Source organism: Schistocerca gregaria, chromosome 9, assembly GCF_023897955.1.
Source record: "Schistocerca gregaria isolate iqSchGreg1 chromosome 9, iqSchGreg1.2, whole genome shotgun sequence".
NCBI lineage: Eukaryota > Metazoa > Arthropoda > Insecta > Orthoptera > Acrididae > Schistocerca > Schistocerca gregaria.
The window spans coordinates 166452637-166475987 of record NC_064928.1 but is presented as its reverse complement, the minus strand read 5'-3'; the positions used below and the strand labels follow the sequence as shown (position 1 = coordinate 166475987).

Genomic DNA, 23351 nt, shown 5'->3' with positions numbered 1-23351 from the left:
ACTTAAACCTAACTAACCTAAGGACATCACACACATCCATGCCGGAGGCAGGATTCGAACCTGCGAACGTAACAGTCGCATGGTTCCGGACTGCGCGCCTAGAACCGCGAGACCACCGCGGCCGGCGCAGTATTTTCAAAAAATGGTAAAAAGTGATACAAAGTAACTCCGACTGACTGTAAGTGCACTCAATATGACACACTGGATGAATATGCACTCCGTTTGAAGTGAAAGCTACTTTTTCATGCGTGTCAATGTTTATGACGTCACATCTCTTGAGCCGTGGTCAATGATAAATACAGACCAGGTCGTACGTCTGTTTTATGTCAGCAATGTAGTATTCGTGGCCAACGGCAAATATCACAGTCCTTTGGCCAAACCTTTGACAATGTAGCAGGGAAATTTTTTGCAAAGATCTTTGATCAAAGTTAGGCATTGTACACATGTCGCTTCGCTTGCTTCAGTGCACTGAAGCTATAAAATGACGTAGTATATTTGGTGTATGACTGCCACCAAAGCGACAATTGCAAAGTATGAAGGACATGAAATTCTTCGTAACAAAAACTGTAATAAGCGGTTGGAATCTAACAAAAATTGCTGCAGCAATGAGCTAATCAGCTTGATCCGAAGTGGCTGCACTGTGGATGATGTTAAGCTTATGGAAGGATGTGGAAGGAGATGAAGATGTGAAAAGTCAACTCTGTTTAAAGTATACGTCAATCAATTAAATGTATTTTTTTGTACTCTTTAATAACCAAACTTAACATTCAGAAATTCATCCTTACGTGATTCATATAGGTTTTGGAATAATGCGTAAAATGGTGCAGTGTGGGATTTGAGTACTATATTGCAAGCTGAAATAGCCTAATCACAAAACATTCTATAGCAGAAGTGGAATTCACGTTTTAATTAATAAGACACTGCACCATTTACATGTTTTTCCAAGATATGCTCTATGCTTTACGAGAATTTATTGTCATCATCAAGTACAAACATTTACGTCTGTATTTTATGTGACGTTTCGATAAAACCGGACAATAGAAATCTCTCTGATTGCAGTATAAACCATAAAGACACAACTGCAGGGCAAGAGATGCAGAGAAACACACATTCAAACACTACAAAAATACCTATGTAAATATTTCCTCTTGATAATGAGAATAAAATGCCGAAACGCTTCATATTAAACATGAAAAAATTGTAGCTAATACAATGTTGCATTGTTTAAATCATGAATGACGCAGGTGCAGGCTTTCCAAAAACATCGATACGATGAAGGAAATTAAGACATGGTATTATGAATGAGTAATGTGTATGCAAATCTGAGGGACCACTTTTATGAAGGCAAATTGAAATGTCTGTTCAAATAAGTTTCGTTCCTCTGTGTGTCCTCCTGCTACAGCTCACAAAGCAACTTATGGGGGAACACTTCGAGTTTCCCTTCTCGTTACCTACGGTTTATCACGTAGGCGTTTACGCTTCTCCTTCTTTTCACGCAATGCGCTCGCCACCGACGTACGCTGTTGTACAAGTGATTAACTTTTCGTCTTCTACTCCCAAACACCCATGATGAAAATTTTTACGATGGTGTAATAGCTCTAATGAACTACACTACTTGTCATTAAAATAGCTACACCACGAAGATGACGTGCTACAGACGCGAGATTTAACCGACAGGAAGAAGACGCTGTGATATGCAAATGATTAGCTTTTCAGATCATTCACACAAGGTTGGCGCTGGTGGCGACACCTACAACGTGCTGACATGAGGAAAGTTTCCAACCGATTTCTCATACACAAACAGCAGTTGATCGGCGTTGCCTGGTGAAACCTTGTTGGGATGCCTCGTGTAAGGAGGAGAAATGCGTACCATCACGTTTAAGACTTTGATAAAAGTCTGATTGTAGCCTATCGCGATTGCGGTTTATCGTATCGCGACATTGCTGCTCGCGTTGGTCGAGATCCAATGACTGTTAGCTGAATATGGAATCGGTGGGTTCAGGAGGGTAATACGAAACGCCGTGTTGGATCCCAACAGCCTCGTATCACTAGCAGTCGAGATGACTGGCTGTAACGGATCGTGCAGCCACGTCTCGGTCCCTGAGTCAACAGATGGATACGTTTGCAAGATCACAACCATCTGCACGAACAGTTCGACGTCGTTTGCAGCAGCATGGACTATCAGCTGGGAGACCACGGCTGCGGTTACCCTTGACGCTGCATCACAGGCAGGAGCGCCTGCGATGGTTTCTCAACGACGAGCTTGGGTGCACGAATGGCAAAACGTCATTTTTTCGGATGAATCCAGGTTCTGTTTACAGCATTGTGATAGTCGCATCCGTGTTTGGCGACATCGTGGTGAACGCACATTGGAAGCGTGTATTCGTCATCGCCACATTGGCGTATTACCCGGCGTGATGGTATGTGGTGCAATTGGTTACACGTCTCGGTCACCTCTTGTTCGCATTGACGGCGCTTTGAACAGTGGACGTTACATTTCAGATGTGTTACGACCCGTGGCTCTACCCTTTATTCGATCCCTGCGAAACCCTACAGTTCGACAGGATAATGCACGACCGCATGTTGCAGGTCCTGTACGGGCCTTTCTGGATACAGAAAATGTTCGACTGCTGCCCTGGCCAGCACATTCTCCAGATCTCTCACCAATTGAAAACGTCTGGTCAATGGTTGCCGAGCAACTGGCTCGTCACGGTATGCCAGTCACTACTCTTGATGAACTGTGATGTCATGTTAAAGTTGCATGGGCAGCTGTACATGTACACACCATCTAAGCTCTTTTTGACTCAATGCCCCGGTGTATCTAGGCCGTTATTACGGTCAGAGGTGGTTGTTCTGGGTACTGATTTCTTAGGATCTACGCACCCAAATTGCGTAAAAATGTAATCACATGTCTGTTCTAGTATATTTGTCCAATGAATACCCGTTTATCATCTGCATTCCTTCTTGGTGTAGCAATTTTAATGGCCAGTATTGAAGTTTGGTCGAAGAAAGCTGATGAAATCTTTGACAGTGATCTTTTATATTGTGAAAAGGGTTCAAGGCTTAATGCGTTTGTGTCGGCCATCAGAAAAAGTACATTGCTGGCGTCATTCAGACGTGCTCTGAGGCTTCTATTTGCAATTGGGCACATCTTGGGCTATGTGCCGTACAAAAATACAATTTTACAGTACATTCAGTGGTATACATGGGTGCTGTCTGCAAACTGTGTTGCGAACAGAGTCGGTAGTAAATAAGTAATTAATTATAACGGCATGCCAGAATTTTCTGCAGGGTCTCAGCGAGTTAATGTTTTTGTAAAGGCATGAAATGATATGTAAAGCGCGGTGGAAGTCGTCAAATGCTCGAATTCTCGAATACTAACCTGGGTATGTGCGGGAGATGTCTTATGCTGTCTCAAGACGTAGATTCTAATTATAATACTTATGTTACCGTGTAATCTTTTAGCATAAGATTACATATTTTAATTAGGTAATTATTACAGCATTTAAGATTTTTAATTCGGCCAATAATTATGTGATATATTGAAAATCATGTTTGTTGTCCCTAGAAGCAAGACTGAAGAAAAATCAAGACACAGTCATTGGATTTTTCGACCTGGAAAAAGCGTTCGACAGTGTTAAATGAAGTAAGACGTTCGAAATTCTGAGAAAAATATGGGTGAGTAACAGGGGAAGATGGGTAATATACAATATGGACAAGAGCCAAGAAGGAAAAATAAGAGTGGATGACCAAGAACGAAGTGCTCGGATTAAAAGGGATGTGCGACGGGATGTAGTCTTTCGCCCAAAAGGATGGTTCAAGAGCTGAATTAAAATTCAGTGTAAAAGAATACTAGTGACAAGATTCGTTGACGAAATTGCTGTCCTCAGAAAAGAAGAATTGCAGGATCTGATGAATGGAATGAACAGTCTAATGAGTACAGTATATGGATTGAGAGTAAATCGAAGAAAAACGAAAGTAATGAGAAGTAGCAGAAAGACGAACTGTGAGAAACTTAACATTAGGGTTGATGATCACGAAGTACATGATGTTAAGGAATTATGCTACCTAGGCATCAAATTCACCTATGACAGACGGAGCAATGAGAACAAAAAGTAGACTAGAACTGACAAAATTGGCTTTCCTGGCCAAGAGAAGTCTACTAGTATCAAACATAATCCTTAATTTGAGGAAGAAATTTGAGAATGTACGTTTGGAGCAACGCTGTATGCTAACGAAACCTAGACTGTGGGAAAACCGGATGAGAAGGGAATCGCTGCATTTGAGATGTGGTGCTACAGAAGAATGCTGAAAATTTGGTGGTCTGATAAGAGAAGGAATGAGGAGGCGCTCAGGAGAGCCGGCGAGGAAAGGGGTGTGTGGGAAACACTGACAAGATGAAGGGACAGGATGGTAAGATAGGGAATAACTGCCATAGTAGCGGAGGGAGCTGTAGAAGATAAAAACTATAAAAGAAGAGAGAAAGACAGAGACTGGGATACATTCAGCAAATAATTAAGAACGATTGCAAGTGCTGTACTGAGATGAAGAGATTGGCACAGGAGAGTAATTCGTTGATGGCCACACCAAACTAGTCACAGAAAAAAGAAAAGAAAGAAAGAACGGTTACAAAGTCAATGTACAATTGTTACTGGCTCCCGGAATAGCGGTTTAGTAATAAAGATACTACAAACACCTGCGTATCGCTATCGTAGGTATTACAATGGATGATGATGATGGTGTCTCATACTCAGAGGAGCATAGGGGACTGTGCGGCAGACCCTCACCGCTAGGCAAGGGTCTAGCGGAGGTGGTCATTGCCTTCCTCCGACCTTAACGGGGATGAATGATGATGACGGCACAGCAGCACCCAGTCATCTCGAGCCAGGGAAAATCCCTGACCTCACTAGGAATCGAACGGGGGACATCGTGGGCGCGAAGCGAAAACGCTACCGCAAGACCACCAGGTGCGGACATCGCAATGGTTACTTTACTCAAATTACAACGTTCACAGAGGCTTTTAAAACCATTCTACCTTCGCTCCATCCTTGCTGTTGAACCCTTATAACTGCCGTGCACTTCAGTGTTTTGCAAATTACAGATGAGGAAGTAATTTTCGAGTAAGGGTCGACAGAAGATCCAGTGAGGAACGTTAATAGTAGGACACAAATTCCGAAAGACGAAAACCGAATTTCAGGAAACGCTTTTCGCTGTCGTTAACGTCTGAAGCAAATTCGATAGCCCAGTTGAATATGGCGCCTGAAAAGCAGCTGTTACAGTTCATGATACAGTCAACATAATCGCTCTTTCGCTTCAATTAGACGAGGTGTAAACAGCTTCAGTCTAATATTGCAACTTTTCCTTCACTGTACAAAAAGCCACTCCGTCCGTATTCGCCAGAAATTTTTAAAAACAATGCTAAACCTGACAGTCCGAGCACTCTTCAAAACCGGTTGTGTTTACATGGTAGCGAAAATCGATTGCGAAATTGGCAAACTGGCAACTAGAAGCGGATTTCCAGAATCAATTTTGAAGTGTATTCACAAATCACATACGAAATCCGGTTTTGCAACCCCATGTTAACGTGGTGTATCTGAGTTTTGCTTTGCAGTATCATATCTTTATTCTTAACAAAGCAAAAATAAAAAATAATCAACTATTACATTAAGGTAGATGGGCAGTGAATAATAGTATGAACAGCATGCACTCTTTTTGTACAACTTACAACATTTGTTAAACCACACGATTTAAATAACACACTTTTCTATTTTCTCGTTACTTTAATATTCGTACAGTTGGCAGTGTAGCACTTGTTTAGGTTGTTTTCGCCAAGTTTTAAACCCCTGGGTTAGAAGACAGTGTTTATTTACAAATGACTGTCCAGACAGTATCATATCACGCAAATGTAATAGTAGTTTTGCTATAGGACAACTTGTGATTGTTCTTAATATGAAATGTAAATCATACAGAAAAAATGCTGCCATGCTCAACATGAGTAAAAGTACTGTGGTAAACGTCAAACCATTCAACAACGAGCACCGTATTGACTCTACACCTCAAAGGGCTAATCAAAAGAAGTTATATGCACGTAACAAGAGGAATCTAATACGAAAACTAAAGAAGGTTCCTACACTTAGTGCACCCAGATCAGCAAGTGAGCTTCTAAACGATACTGAAAAGAGGGTTCAGCGTCAAAGGATTTGTAGAGCATTGAAAGATAGTGCCTACAATGGAAGAGTACCTAGGAAGAAGCCGCCTGTGAATGTGTATCCACATCTGGACCGGACGAATTACTGTTCATCGACAGTGTTATGCACAAATATGCCTACGTGTATGTACTAAAAGAAAATTACGCAAAAGTGCTGAAAAATCGGGATATCAAACACATTCATGTTTTACTATGGCCACGACGTGAAACATAAGGCTCGCATTGTGCAATGATATTTGTTGTGCTATTGCTGGGAAGTCTTACAATGACCACCTTAATCACCAGACCTCAACCCTTCAGAGAATGTATGTGGAGAAGTAGAGCGACGTAACAGAAAAGCACTAACATCTTCCGAAGAAACTTCGAAGAGTCGATTAAAAGAAGAATACGATCGTCTCTGTGTTGACTGTTTCAAAAAGATCATTAGCAGCGCAGCGTTGGAAAGAAGTGATACAACAGAATGACTACCCCACAAGATATTTAAGTATATTTTTCACAAAAAATTGTCTTGAAATAATTAGTTATGGAAAATGTGCGAGTATTAACGTAACGTGAAAATGGGACCGAGTTGTATTTAAATCGAATTAAAAAGAAGTTTCATATATTATATTAATAAAACACATGCTGTTATTTACAAGTCATATAGTTTTAGAAAATACTTAGTTATGCTTCTCATTTGTTTTATTGAGAACAAAATTATTATGATACGAAATATAAATCTCGTAATGTCCGAATATTAACGTTACTCACTATGTATGAAACAATGAAATACTATTTGCAGAACTTGAATATCAATTTTAGTCAAGGGGAATGTTAATATTGTGTTAGCTTACGTGATTAGTTGTCGAAGGCAACCTTCGTTTGGCGTTTTCAGTCGTTGCTTTTGCGGGGTTTCGCTTTCCGAACGTTTCCAGTCGAAAACGCGCCGCACACTTCGAGACCGAACAACAGACTGGCGCCGGTCGGAATATTGTGTTCAGTCGCTGCTTGCTGCTGCCACCTGACGAGAACTCGTAAAACTATGTACCTGCCCGCGCGTGGAAGAGATGGCGTGAACGGACGTCAACAGCTGCAAAATAATTTCGTGTGTAGTTTGCGTTAAGGCTAACGCTCTCGAAGTCTAATCAGCATCATTTAGACGTATGTGCAAATTAAGCAATAAATTATTGCCTTGCTTTACAAGCAGTGATGCCCTCGGTGGAACATCCACCCAACATTGTCCGCGGGCGATTTCTTGAACAAAAACGCATACTTTTCGTCCTTACAGTAAGACATTCGCATGGTATAAAATGCATATTTGAAGACCATTCACTTCTGTTTACAACATAGGTACCGACAGGTCTCGGTTACAACCGTTTACAGTCAAGAGTTTGAAACTTTGATAGAATTCGTGAAGATGGTGGTATAAAATGCGTATTTGAAGACCATTCACTTTTGTTTACAACATAAGTACCGACAGGTCTCGGTTACAACCGTTTACAGTCAAGAATTTGACACTTTGAATAGAATTCGTGAAGATGGTCTGTGACCGAAACCTGTCAATATATAGCATTTAAATAAAGAAGCAGCTGATGATCAAACATGCATTTTATACATTGCCTGACAGCTGTTAATAATCACTTTCCAAAGATGTTTAAAATACTTAAGGATTCGCGGACCCCTTAAGATGTATGTTATCAAACGATCCCTTATTTTAGGCCGGCCGCTGTGGCTGAGCGGTTCTAGGTGCTTCAGTCCGGAACCGCGCTGCTGCTGCGGTCACAGTTTCGAATCCGACCTCAGGCATGGATACGTGTGATGTTGTTACGTTTAAGTCTAGGAGACAGATGACCGCAGATGTTAAGTGCGATAGTGCTCACCGTAAGTTTCTTTTCTTTCTAGTTAGATTCGGTACCTCCCCATCCAATCTATCCACCTAATCTTAGACATTCTTCTGTACCATCGTTGAAAAGCTTCCGTTCTCCCCATGTCTCAACTGCTTACGGTCCACATTTCGCTTCCACACAAGGCTACAGTCCATATAAATACCATCAGAAAATACTTTCTAGTGCTTAAATTTGTAACCTACTAGCGGACAAACTCGCCATTGCCCGGGTATTCATTTTGCTAATACTCTATTAGAAAATAAAATAAAGAATGAACTGTGTTTTTAGTGTGATATCGAAACAAATTCATTTCCATGTCTTCAACCCCTCTCAATTTAGAAGACAGTTTGTTTACGCTGAAAGCAGCTGTTTCGCGTGTCTACAACAGGATTTTGTAAACGTCTCTATGGCAACGGCTCTTAATAGCTCAATAGCCGGCTATTTTTCTCGGGTACAGGTATTCTGCTGAAAGCTTTCAAAACTTCTGCAAATGTCAGCGATTTCCTAAGTTGAACTATTGGAATGTCTCACACCTAAACTTCCAGATGTTAGACGTTCAGATCGGTACCAAACGTTGTATGTCGATAGAGTATCAACCAAAACATCGATTTAGTTCGTGCTATATGCTACTGTCCAGTAGAACATGCATAAACGGTAATTAAAAGTAACACCAGAAGGACGGAACAAAGGAAAGACGTATCTGCGAGTAAGTATTTTACAGAACTTGCGTGTGAGTGTTTGTTGGCAGAGCGTGAGGTCGTCTTGTCAAAGGTCCCGCGTTCGAACCCAGTGATTTTGTCTGTCTACTTGTGAACCTGTTGTGTGGGAGAACTTTTTCCTGACTTGTAAAAGAACTTTTCGGAGTTTGTAGCAAAGGTTTTTTCCTTGTGTGCTTTCGCTTCGTTAATTGAACATTATGTACTTATTACTTATCTAAATATTTTGGTCATTTTTAATTTTTATTGTAAGTATTAGTTCTGCACATGAAATGCAATTTTTTCTTTATTTTACTTTCAGAGATACGACGCGAACGCAGACTGCCAAGATTACATTGTTGTAAACGCCAAATCGCCCTTTCACATCTCATAAGCACGTTGTCCCATATAACACACTAACACAAAAAAAATGGTTCAAATGGCTCTGAGCACTATGGGACTTAACTGCTGTGGTCATCAGTCCCCTAGAACTTAGAACTACTTAAACCTAACCTAAGGACATCACGCACATCCATGCCCGAGGCAGGATTCGAACCTGCGACCGTAGCGGTCGCTCGGTTACAGACTGAAGCGTCTAGAACCGCTCGGCCACCCCGGCCGGCACATTCACACATAACAGAGTAAAAATATTGTCATCATTGAAGTATGAACATACGACCGATCATGCGACTAGTAGCGTAGTCGTCTGTCTTCTGTTTTTGTTTTGAACGGCCAGTGTCGGACGGTCACGGTCAGTGTGTCCCTGCCGCCGTTGGATAAGCAGCTGCAGCAGCAAGTCGTATACTCCTAGCTCACTCATTTGTTACATATTTTAACTCTTCATTTCTTTGCGTGTTTTTGGTGCTTGCATTGTTTAATTCATAAATTTCGGGCGTATTATAATATTTGAGAATGGTAGCATCGCGTTTTAGTACCTGAATAGTGTAAAATCGCGTAGTCTCCTACCGCCGCCGAGCAGTGTGAGCAGTAAGCAAGTAGCAGCATTACTGCATTACTAGGAAATCTTGTATTTTAGTGACCGTTTAAATTTTGTGTCGAATTGTTTGTGCTCTCTGTAGATTACTTCAGACGTTCTTTGCACAACAGTTTTTAGCATGGATAGGGACTGCAACTGCTGTGTTCGGATGCAGGCTGAGTTGGCGTCCCTTAGCTCCCAGCTTCAGGCGGTGTTGGCTTTGGTCACACAGCTTGAGGCTGTTGCCAATGGGCATCACTGTGGGGATCCGGATGGGGGTTTGTCGGGGACGGCCAGCTCGTCCCACGCATCCCACAATCGGACTAAGACTGTGGTTGCCCGGGATACTGCCCGCATTGAGGCTGATCCCTCACCTGTGGTAGAGTGGGAGGACGTCTCGAGGTGTGGCAGGGGGCGAAAGATATTCCGGAGGGCTGAACGGAAGGCCTCTCCGGTTTCTCTGACGAACCGGCTTCAGGCTCTGTCTCAAGCTGATACTGATCTTCGGCCGGACATGGCTGCTTGTCCTGTTCCAGAGGTTGCCCCTCAGTCTGCAAGATCCAGGCGGTTGCAGGGGGTGGGCTTACTGGTAGTTGGGAGCTCCAACGTCAGGCGCGTAATGGGGCCCCTTAGGGATATGGCAGCAAGAGAGGGGAAGAAAACCAATGTGCACTCCGTGTGCATACATACCGGGAGGAGTCATTCCAGATGTGGAAAGGGTCCTTTCGGGTGCCATGAAGGGTACAGGGTGCACCCATCTTCAGGTGGTCGCTCATGTCGGCACCAATGATGTGTGTCGCCATGGATCGGAGGAAATCCTCTCTGGCTTCCGGCGGCTATCTGATTTGGCGAAGACTGCCAGTCTCGCTAGCGGGATGAAAGCAGAGCTCACCATCTGCAGCATCGTCTACAGGACTGACTGCAGATCTTTGGTACAGAGCCGAGTGGAGGGTCTGAATCAGAGGCTGAGACGGTTCTGCGAGCATGTCGGCTGCAGATTCCTCGACTTGCCCCGTAGGGTGGTGGGGTTTCGGGTTCCGCTGGATAGGTCAGGAGTCCACTACACGCAACAAGCGGCTACACGGGTAGCAGGGGTTGTGTGGCGTGGGCTGGGCGGTTTTTAGGTTAGATGGCCTCGGGCAAGTACAGAAAGGGCAACAGCCTCAACGAGTGCGGGGCAAAGTCAGGACATGCGGGGACCAAGCAGCAATCGGTATTGTAATTGTAAACTGTCGAAGCTGCGTTGGTAAAGTACCGGAACTTCAAGCGCTGATAGAAAGCACCGAAGCTGAAATCGTTATAGGTACAGAAAGCTGGCTGAAGCCAGAGATAAATTCTGCCGAAATTTTTACAAAGGTACAGAAGGTGTTTAGAAAGGATAGACTGCATGCAACCGGTGGTGGTGTGTTCATCGCTGTTAGTAGTAGTTTATCCTGTAGTGAAGTAGAAGTGGATAATTCCTGTGAATTATTATGGGTGGAGAATACACTCAACAACCGAACTAGGTTAATAATTGGCTCCTTTTACCGACCTCCCGACTCAGCAGCATTAGTGGCAGAACAACTAAGAGAAAATTTGGAATACATTTCACATAAATTTTCTCAGCATATTATAGTCTTAGGTGGAGATTTCAATTTACCAGATATAGACTGGAACACTCAGATGTTTAGGACAGGTGGTAGGGACAGAGCATCGAGTGACATTATACTTAGTGCACTATCCGAAAATTACCTCGAGCAATTAAACAGAGAACCGACTCGTGGAGATAACATGTTGGACCTACTGATAAGAAACAGACCCGAACTTTTCGACTCTGTATGTGCAGAACAGGGAATCAGTGATCAGAAGGCCGTTGCAGCATCCCTGAATATGGAAGTTAATAGGAATATAAAAAAAGGGAGGAAGGTTTATCTGTTTAGCAAGAGTAATAGAAGGCAGATTTCAGACTATCTAACAGATCAAAACGAAAATTTCTGTTCCGACACTGACAATGTTGAGTGTTTATGGAAAAAGTTCAAGGCAATCGTAAAATGCGTTTTAGACAGGTACGTGGCGAGTAAAACTGTGAGGGACGGGAAAAACCCACCGTGGTACAACAACAAAGTTAGGAAACTACTGCGAAAGCAAAGAGAGCTTCACTCCAAGTTTAAACGCAGCCAAAACCTCTCAGACAAACAGAAGCTAAACGATGTCAAAGTTAGCGTAAGGCTGGCTATCCGTGAAGCGTTCAGTGAATTCGAAAGTAAAATTCTATGTACCGACTTAACAAAAAATCCTAGGAAGTTCTGGTCTTACGTTAAATCAGTAAGTGGCTCGAAACAGCATCTCCAGACACTCCGGGATGATTGAAACAGAGGATGACACGCGTAAAGCTGAAATACTAAATACCTTTTTCCAAAGCTGTTTCACAGAGGAAGACCGCACTGCAGTTCCTTCTCTAAATCCTCGCACAAACGAAAAAATGGCTGACATCGAAATAAGTGTCCAAGGAATAGAAAAGCTACTGGAATCACTCAACAGAGGAAAGTCCACTGGACCTGACGGGATACCAATTCGATTCTACACAGAGTACGCGAAAGAACTTGCCCCCCTTCTAACAGCCGTGTACCGCAATTCTCTAGAGGAACGGAAGGTTCCAAATGATTGGAAAAGAACACAGGTAGTCCCAGTCTTCAAGAAGGGTCGTCGAGCAGAAGCGCAAAACTATAGACCTATATCTCTGACGTCGATCTGTTGTAGAATTTTAGAACATGTTTTTTGCTCGAGTATCATGTCGTTTTTGGAAACCTAGAATCTACTCTGTAGGAATCAACATGGATTCCAGAAACAGCGATCGTGTGAGACCCAACTCGCTTTATTTGTGCATGAGACCCAGAAAATATTAGATACAGGCTCCCAGGTAGATGCTATTTTTCTTGACTTCCGGAAGGCGTTCGATAAGGTTCCGCACTGTCGCCTGATAAACAAAGTAAGAGCCTACGGAATATCAGATTAGCTGTGTGGCTGGATTGAAGAGTTTTTAGCAAACAGAACACAGCATGTTGTTATCAATGGAGAGACGTCTACAGACGTTAAAGTAACCTCTGGCGTGCCACAGGGGAGTGTTATGGGACCATTGCTTTTCACAATATATACAAATGACCTAGTAGATAGTGTCGGAAGTTCCATGCGGCTTTTCCCGGATGATGCTGTAGTATACAGAGAAGTTGCAGCATTAGAAAATTGTAGCGAAATGCAGGAAGATCTGCACCAGATGGACACTTGGTGCAGGGAGTGGCAACTGACCCTTAACATAGACAAATGTAATGTATTGCGAATACATAGAAATAAGGATTCTTTATTGTATGATTGTATGATAGCGGATCAAACACTGGTGGCAGTTACTTCTGTTAAATATCTGGGAGTATGCGTGCGGAACGATTTGAAATGGAATGATCATATAAAATTAATTGTTGGTAAGGCTGGTACCAGGTTGAGATTCATTGGGAAGTCCTTAGAAAATGTAGTCCATCAACAAAGGAGGTGGCTTACAAAACACTCGTTCGACCTATACTTGAGTATTGCTCATCAGTGTGGGATCCGCACCAGGTCGGGTTGACAGAGGAGATAGAGAAGATCCAAAGAAGAGCGGCGCGTTTCGTCACAGGGTTATTTGGTAACCGTGATAGCGTTACGGAGATGTTTAGCAAACTCAAGTGGCAGACTCTGCAAGAGAGGCGCTCTGCATCGCGGTGTAGTTTGCTCGCCAGGTTTCGAGAGGGTGCGTTTCTGGATGAGGTATCGAATATACTGCTTCCTCCTACTTATACCTCCCGAGGAGATCACGAATGTAAAATTAGAGAGATTAGAGCGCGCACGGAGGCTTTCAGACGTTCTTCCCAGGAACCATACGCGACTGGAACAGAAAAAGGAGGTAACAACAGTGGCACGTAAAGTGCCCTCCGCCACACACCGTTGGGTGGCTTGCGGAGTATGAATGTAGATGTAGATGTAGAAAATGGAATTTCAGGCGATACTCTCAATATACAAAGTTTGGTACCGACCTGAGAGTGTGACATCTGCCGGCCGGAGTGGCCGAGCGGTTCTAGGCGCTACAGTCTGGAACCGCGCGACCGCTGCGGTATCAGGTTCGAATTCTGCCTCGGGCATGTATGTGTTTGATGTCCTTATGTTAGTTAGGTTTAATTAGTTCTTAGTTCTAGTGGACTGATGACCTCCAAAGTTAAATCCCATAGTGCTCAGAGCCATTTGAACCATTTGTGTGACATCTGGGGGTTAGTAGTAAAAATAAACGTGTGCCTGCTACCGACCACAACAACATCCCTGTATGGCGTCACAGCCGAACTTTACAAATTTTTCCCTGAATTTTATTAATGTGAATACACTATCGCTCGAAAGTTTTTGAGCAACAGCGATTTTGAGGAAAAAATACAAATTGGAACGAGAAATTTTACAGATACCCACAAGTCAGATTTGGTACAATCTTTTATTGAAACTAAACACAGGGTGACACGGAATAACGGGAGTGCTTGAAATGATTAGTGGCAGCCATGGATAGGTGGCAGCACTGCACGTTCGTGACAGCGAGTAAACAGTCCGCCATTTCAGTTATCATGGATCATCGTCCTTTAGCCACGAAAATGTTTTATAAAAACAATGATAGTTTGGTAGCGGCGCAGAGGGAATTTCGATGTTTTTATAATTTTGGACGTCATGACGCCGTTCCGTCGAAACACGCGATAAAATGTTGGATAATAACTCTGAAGAGACTGGATCTGCCCTCAAGAAGAAACCAACAGGACGACCAAGAAGTCTGGGTTCTCCAGCGAACATTGATGTTGTACGCGAGCCGTCTGTCTTAGAGAGCACACGGCGTTCAGTTCGTAAGCAAGCAGCAGTGGTTGGAATGTCCAAGGAGAGCGTTCGCAAACTTCTTCAACTTGATTTAAAATTTCATCCGTACAAACTGTAGGTGTTACAACAATTGAAGGACAACGATTACCGGTTACGATTAGGACTCGGTCAACAAATGATTACAAAAATAAACAATGATGTTGAATTTCAAAACAAGTTGTGGTTGTCAGATGAGGCACTTTTTCCTCTCACAGGCTATGTGAATAAACAGAACTACCGTTACTGGGTAAACACAAATCCTAATTAAGTTCATGAGCGCCCTTTACACGCTAGTAAAGTGACAATATGGTATGGTGTTTCATCACATGGGATTATCGGACCACATTTTTTCGCAAATGAACGGGAAACACAATAACCGTCAATGCTGATGCTAAGAACTTTCGTTACCTCTCTATTGAACAACTTTCCAAACATTCAACAAGCCTGGTTCCAACAGGACGGATCGACATCACCCGCTGCACGGCAGTCCATGGCATATATGCGAGAATTGTTGTGCAACAGTACAGTCTCACGACTCGGGCCGCGCCATTTGAGGCAACAAGTCACGGACTGCGCAGCTCCTCCCGCCGGAGGTTCGAGTCTTCCCTCGGGCATGGGTGTGTGTGTTGTTCTTAGCGTAAGTTACTTTAAGTTGCTTTAAATAGTGTATAAGTCTAGGGGCCGATGACCTCAGCACTTTGGTCCGTTAAGAATTCACACACATTTGAACACTCACGATTCGGTAACATCATCCGGCCCCCTGGATCGCCAGATTTACTCGTTTGTGATTTTTTTCTTGTGGGGCTACCTCAAGAGCAAAGTCTACACGACTCGACGAAGAACCCTGGATGAGTTAAAACAGAGAATTCGGGATGCAATTCAGTGTCGCAGCTGAGATTTTGCAGCGGTCTATGAGAAATCTCAACAGCAGATTTCACGAATGTATTAGTACAGGAGGACGCCACCTAGAGGATGTATTATTTTAAAAACGATAAATGCCATCAATGTTTCGTACATGGCGAAGTTGTAAAGTTTCGATTGCTATGAATGCAATTGCTTTCCTTCATCACTTCTAGTTCTATTTGCTTGTGGAAATGTTCCCATTTTTGTGTGTCGCCCTGTACATCCAGTCAAATTGTACTGTCCTCAAAGTAGCCTCCTTCGGCTTTAATCACTGCTCGGCATAGGCGAGGCATTCTTGCTGTCAGCTTCATCAGGGTTTCCTCAGTGATATGCCGCCATTCCTCTCTTGATCTGGTCCATAAGCGATGAACGTTGGTAATAGGCCTTGGTTTAACTGCTCTATCCAGGTGACCGCAAAGCACTTCAGTAGGATTACAGTCGGTGGATTGGAACGGCCACTGTACTCGCTTTCGGGAGCACGTCGATTCAAACCTGCGTCCGGCCAACTTCGTTTAGATTTTCCGTGACTTCACTATATCTACTCAGGCAAATACCGGCATGGTTGCTTTGAAAGGGCACGGCCGACTTCTTTCCCCATCCTTCCCTAATCCGATGGGACTGATGACCTCGCTGTTTAGCCCCTCCCCTCGAATCAACCACCGTCACCACAATCCGTATTGCGAAATAGGATCGGTGTTTCAACGGCTGTGACAGTATTAAGTTTCATACATACTGTCGCGACTTTCATTTCTCTAGAACACATACAATAGTTCCTCGTCTGCCACTTACTCTGAGCCAACAGGGGAAACGATTGTTAAACTTTTTTTCTCGGATATTTCGGTTGAAGTAATGCGGAACTAGTTGTGGGACATCGTGGAATATTCCCGCTTCAGCCCCTGTAGCTCTATAAAGATCCGATAGGTCAGGGCGCTGTACGTACTCTTCAAAATGGCTTCTGTAACGGAGGTCCGTTCCAAGCGGAGAGCTGTCATTGAGTTTCTTTTGGCAGAAAATCAGAGTATCGCAGATTTCATAGGCACTTGCAGGATGTCGGAATGTCTACGGTGACCTGGCAGTGAACGAAAGTATGGCGAGTCGTTGGAAGAGGCATCTGTCATCACCGTATCGAGGCCTCACACAGCTGTGACTCCTGCAATGTTGGAACGTGCAGACACTCTCACTTGAGGTGATCGACAGACCACAGACACCTCGCTGCTCAACTGGACGTATCTGTTGGAAGTACTCGAAAATCTTTGTTAGACCTTCCTCTTCCATCCTAGAGCCTGGGGCTCGCACCTTCAGACTTCCATCAATGAGTGATGCACTCTGCGAGAGGCAGTAGATGTATGTTGGGGAGGTTGCTGATGCAGCAAGACGTTGTTTCCTACGTCGACCAGTAGAGAGGTACTGTGCAGCCATACAGGCTCTCCCAGTAAGACGTCATAAGGCCGTCGCATTTAACGGAGATTACGTTGAAGAAGAGAGCTGCACCAAACCAGTCTCAGGACTGAAGACCACAACAACAACATGTCGAAAAACTGGATTTTGTGGAAAAAAAGGGTGGGTAATAATGCAGAGTATTGGAATCTTGTATAAAACGAAGCCGGTTTCAGACAGAAAATATGTTGCACCACTTATTGAACGCCTCTCGTAATTACGCAATATTCAAGGCATTTATACAAGAAGAAGTATGTTCTCAGCGAATGGAGAATACCTAGGAGTCACATTGGACAGGACGCTCTCTTACAAGAAGCATCTGATAAAGACTGCAGGTAAAATGAGGACAAGCCGGCCATTGTGGCCTAGCGGTTCTAGGCGCTTCACTCCGGAACCGCGCTGCTGCTACGGTCGCAGGTTCGAATCCTGCCTCGGGCATGGATGTGTGTGTTGTCCTTAAGTTAGTTAGGTTTAAGTAGTTCTAAGTCTAGGGGACTGATGACCTCAGATGTTAAGTCCTAGAGTGCTCAGAGCCATTTGAACCATTTGAGCCAATAGTTTTTATTCTTAACCTATGTCTTTCTCTTATTTCATGTGTCCATGGTGCTCAGAACCCTCTTCTTGGTTTAGCAATTTTAATGGCCAGTAGTGTAATAATCCACAGCTGCCCACACACTGCGACAGAGCTGACTTGACACGCAGAAAACATAAATCGAGAAGACCAGCATTGCTCTCTGCTAAAGAGATGACGAACTCCAACTTTGATGTCGACAATCTGTGGAAACAACACTGGCAAGAACACTGCCCACCAAACTGCCAAAGTTTCATGACAGCTGAGGAGCCGCCTGGCTTCAGCCGGTCACGCAAAGTGTGGACAACTCTAAACCGCATACGTACTGGCCACGGAACACGTGCTGACGTCCTATACAAATGGGGAACGATGCCAACGTCATATTGCGACTGCGGCGCTGAAAAACAAGCAGTCCGACACATAGTGGAAGAATGACCGGTTCGAGCCTGTAAGGGAACCTTCAACGATTTCCTCGCTGCAACCGAGGAGGCAACTGATTATATTAAATGTCAATCTGTAATCAACCTATGTATAAAATGTACGAGGGTCGTCCACAAAGTAGGTTCCGTTTCTACACTCCTGGAAATTGAAATAAGAACACCGTGAATTCATTGTCCAAGGAAGGGGAAACTTTATTGACACATTCCTGGGGTCAGATATAATCACACTGACAGAACCACAGGCACATAGACACAGGCAACAGAGCATGCACAATGTCGGCACTACTACAGTGTATATCCACCTTTCGCAGCAATGCACGCTGATATTCTCCCATGGAGACGATCGTAGAGATGCTAGATGTAGTCCTGTGGAACGGCTTGCCATGCCATTTCCACCTGGCGCCTCAGTTGGACCAGCGTTCGTGCTGGACGTGAAGACCGCGTGAGACGACGCTTCATCCAGTCCCAAACATGCTCAATGGGGGACAGATCCGGAGATCTTGCTGGCCAGGGTAGTTGACTTACACCTTCTAGAGCACGTTGGGTGGCACGGGATACATGCGGACGTGCATTGTCCTATTGGAACAGCAAGTTCCCTTGCCATTCTAGGAATGGTAGAACGATGGGTTCGATGACAGTTTGGATGTACCGTGCACTATTCAGTGTCCCCTCGACGATCACCACAGGTGTACGGCCAGTGTAGGAGATCGCTCCCCACACCATGATGCCGGGTGTTGGCCCTGTGTGCCTCGGTCGTATGCAGTCCTGATTGTAGCGCTCACCTGCACGGCGCCAAACACTCATACGACTATCATTGGCACCAAGGCAGAAGCGACTCTCATCGCTGAAGACGACACGTCTCCATTCGTCCCTCCATTCACGCCTGTCGCGACACCACTGGAGGCGGGCTGCACGATGTTGGGGCGTGAGCGGAAGACGGCCTAACGGTGTGCGGGACCGTAGCCCAGCTTCATGGAGACGGTTGCGAATGGTCCTCGCCGATACCCCAGGAGCTACAGTGTCCCTAATTTGCTGGGAAGTGGCGGTGCGGTCCCCTACGGCACTGCGTAGGATCCTACGGTCTTGGCGTGCATCCGTGCGTCGCTGCGGTCGGGTCCCAGGTTGACGGGCACGTGCACCTTCCGCCGACCACTGGCGACAACATCGATGTACTGTGGAGACCTCACGCCCCACGTGTTGAGCAATTCGGCGGTACGTCCACCCGGCCTCCCGCATGCCCACTATACGCCCTCGCTCAAAGTCCGTCAACTGCACATACGGTTCACGTCCACGCTGTCGCGGCATGCTACCAGTGTTAAAGACTGCGATGGAGCTCCGTATGCCACGGCAAACTGGCTGACACTGACGGCGGCGGTGCACAAATGCTGCGCAGCTAGCGCCATTCGACGGCCAACACCGCGGTTCCTGGTGTGTCCGCTGTGCCGTGCGTGTGATAATTGCTTGTACAGCCCTCTCGCAGTGTCCGGAGCAAGTATGGTGGGTCTGACACACCGGTGTCAATGTGTTCTTTTTTCCATTTCCAGAAGTGTATTTCTATCCGCGGCAGCGCTACGACCGCAGTTCCGTGCATGCGCGGCAGTTACTCTGACTCAAGGGGAAGACATGCACTCCATTTTCAGAACGCTGCTGCTGACCTGTGCTTTGTTGTGCTTGTTTATAATGTCAACCGTAATTGAAAATGCCGCCGCATGTGAAATCAGATCTGTGATTCGTTTTCTAAATGCAAAGAAAGTTAAATGACCTTCATCGGCAAATCTACGAAGTTTACGGTCAAAATGCTACGAGTGGTTCAATGGTTAAAAGATGGGTCAGACTGTTCAATGAAAGACGTGATCGTGCGTGCGACGAAGAACACGGCGAATGTGACCAAACAACTCTCACGGGAATTTCACTGGGACGTGTTTGATCATCCTCTGCAGAGCCCGTACCTCGCTCCTAACGACTTTCATCTCTTCTTACACCTAAAATTTGTCCTTGCTGGTCAACACTTCAACTATGATGACGAGCTGAAAGAACATGCTACCACATGGTTGAAAATACAGGCGGCAACCTACTATGAAGAAGGCATACAAAAGTTGTGCCACGCTATGACAAGTGCCTACAAAATTTCGGAAGCTATGTAGAAATGTAGTTTAACAGTTGTAGAGTTTTGTACAATAAATATTTTTTCTGTATCCGTACACGTTTGTTTTATGTAATCAAACGGAACTTACTTTGTGGACACACCTCGTACAAGGATTGTGATGTGTGCCATACGATAAAAAAATAATGTTTTTTTTTGTTTTTCATTCCGGGTTGTTGGCATGAAAATGGGTAGTCAGGGATTAGCATACGAGAGCGTAAACAACTGATCAAACAGCCGTGACGAGGCAGCGATTCTTAGCAATTGCCAACCTCTTCCTAGTTTGCTCGCGTGTGAACCAGTGTGCAGAAACAATTCTGGCAGTCTTCTTACAAATAGTGCTTAACACGAAGGCAGCAGGAAGACCGCTGTTTTAACATATTAATGCTATTTGGGCTTCTCACGGTTGACTGGGGAGTGGAGTGGGGAAGCTGGAGGACGGGGTTAGGAAAATGAATATTCGTTGCATGCTTCACAGTAGAGTATACTGAAAGGACGGAAGGTTGGGGTCTACAGTGCCGTCGACGAAGAGCTCATGAGGGACTGAGCACAAATGGGGTTGGGGAGGAAATCGTCCATGCCCTTCCAAAGAAACCACCACAGTGTTCACGTTGAGGCGTTTATGGAATCCACGGAAAATCTAAATCTGTTTGACCGGACCGTGATTCGAACCGCTGTCCATCTCAGGCGAGTCTAGAGCCTTGACTATTGCGCCACTCCGCTCGGCGCAGCAGTCATGATGTTCAGTTACGTGACTTTTTTTTATAACAATCTATATTAACTTTTAAATTATTTTCAAGATTTTCGTAATCTAGTACGATTAGTTTCCTAGTAAAAATAATCGTGATCCTTTATTTAATGAACGACAGGGGATAGTGTTCAAGCTTTCGGATTTCTCTGTAATAGAAGTTTGATGTATTGTCCTGTTCCATTATAAAATGATGGCATTCACTTTTTGTGGGCTTCAGTCTTTTTCCTGAAATTACAAAAATTACTCCTATTAGGAAAGGTGTTCCTAGATATGAGAAAAATGTTCGACGCTACAATCTGGACATGTACAAAATCTCCTACTGAAATTTGAGTTTTGCAGTAGAGAAACTCTTGTCATCACTGGATTTAACAGCGGATCTGTTACATCCTTACTCTCATACACACTAATAATTAGTATGCGAAATCAAATTACGTTGAAGTCTTATCAAAAACGAATTATAAGTGGAAAAATTTGGAAATTTGTGGTTAGTTCCTATGGGACCAAACTACTGAGGCCATCGGTCCCTAGACTTACTATTATCTAACTGAAACAGACTTAGGCTAAGGACAACACACAAACCCATGCCCGACGGAGGACAAACCTCCGACGGGAGAAGGGTTGGCGGCGTGGGCTCATGAATCGTGGCAAGGCGCCGCAGACCGCGCTGGGTAAGGAGGTGGACTCTGTTTACATGGAATGGACTGGGCTGTCTGATCCTCCAGAACTTGTCATTGACTGAAAATGATTACGTTCGACTACTAGGAGACCATTTGCAGCCGTTCATGGGCTTCATGTCCCGAAACTACTTCGGAATTTTTATGAATGACAAGGCGGCATGTCACCAGACTACAATAATTGTTCCCAATTGGTTTGAAGAACATTCTGGACAGTTACAGCTAATAATTCGGTGACACAGACGGCCCGACATGAAACCCATCAAAGATTTACTGGACATAATCGAGAGGTCAATTCGTGCAAGAGCAACACTTCCGCAATTACGGACAGTTATAGAGGCAGCGTCATTCAAAATTTCTCTGGGGACTTCCAGCAAATTATTGAGTCCATGCCACGTGCATCTCCTGCACTAGATGGGGCAAAAGAATGTTCGACACGATATTAAGAGGTATCACATCACTTTTGTCATGTCAGTGCATTGGAGCTATTTAACATATATTGTTTATTTTTCAGGCACAGAATTTATGGTGAATAAAATACTATGTACTTTTAAAGACATTTATGTAATCCATAGACAGTTCAGCCCTATTTCATGGGTCATCCATTATCTTGTACCTACAACTGAAATCTCTTTTATAATGGAATATGTGATACTTGCAAGTGAACTGAGTTTCTGTCACGTCTTAACAATTGCACCTGCTTTGACAACTGAAATTAATTTTACTTTCCAGTATCATCTATTTAAAAATGTATTCAACTTGTAAGTAGTTCTTGATGGTACTTATTCTTAATTTGATTTCACTTACGGTTTATTGGTACGTGGTAGAGTAAAAATGTAACAGACAGACGATCGAATACAATACTAACAATACTTTCTCGATACCAACCCTTTCAAATTTCAGTAGAATACGAGTATTTGTTCCTAGGTTCGTGATGATGTTGTACCTTGGGACATGCTTACACGTTTGGAAAAAAGTTAAGTTTCCGGAGTGATTTTTCTGATTTCAGAATAAGACTGCAGTACATAAATATTGAATGGCCTGTAGTGATTCACGATACGTACACCATGTGATCAACAGCATCCTTACTTCCTCCAAAAACATACGTTTTTCATATCAGGTGCATTGTGCTGCACCTACTGCAAGGTTCTTCACATCAGCAACCTCAGTAATCAAGATCTTGAGAGAGCACAATGGGGCGTTCCGAGGGACTCACGAACGTGGTCAAGTAGTTGGGTGTCGCTCATGTCACACATCTGTACGCGAGATTTCTACACTCCTAAACATCCCAAGCTCCACTGTTTCCAATGTGACAGTGAAGTGAAGCACAAAATCGTACAGGCCGACCTCGTCTGTTGACCGACAGAAACCGCCGACAGTTGAAGGTCGTAACGTGTAATAGGCAGACATCTATCTAGACCATCACACAGGAATTCCAAACTGCATCAGGATCCACTGCAAGTTAGGTGGGAGGTGAGAAAAGTTGGATTTCATGGTCGAGCGGCTGCTCATAAGCCACACATCACGCCAGTAAATGCCAAACGAAGCCTCGCTTGGTGTAACATTGGACGATTGAACAGTGGAAAATTGTTGTGTGACGAATCACGGTACACAATGTGGCGATCCGATTACAGGGTGTGGGTATGGCGAATGCCATGTGAACGTCATCTGCCAGCGTGTGTAGTGCCAACAGTAAAATTGGGATGCTGTGGTGTTATGGTGTGGTCATGTTTTTCATGGAGGGGGCTTGCACGCCTTGTTGTTTTGCGTGGCACTATCACAGCACAGGCCTACA

At 44.2% G+C, this 23351-nt stretch overlaps 1 protein-coding gene across 1 annotated transcript in view; it reads right to left on the bottom strand.

The window, feature by feature from the left end:
- The window catches only part of LOC126292034 (hexosaminidase D-like), a 363487-nt gene extending 356327 nt beyond the window's left edge, over nt 1-7160 (bottom strand). The window contains exon 1 of the mRNA XM_049985827.1: nt 7042-7160. The gene's annotated coding sequence lies outside the window, so the exon portion shown is untranslated. The remainder of the gene's footprint in view (nt 1-7041) is intronic.
- Nucleotides 7161-23351: the final 16191 nt, after the last annotated feature.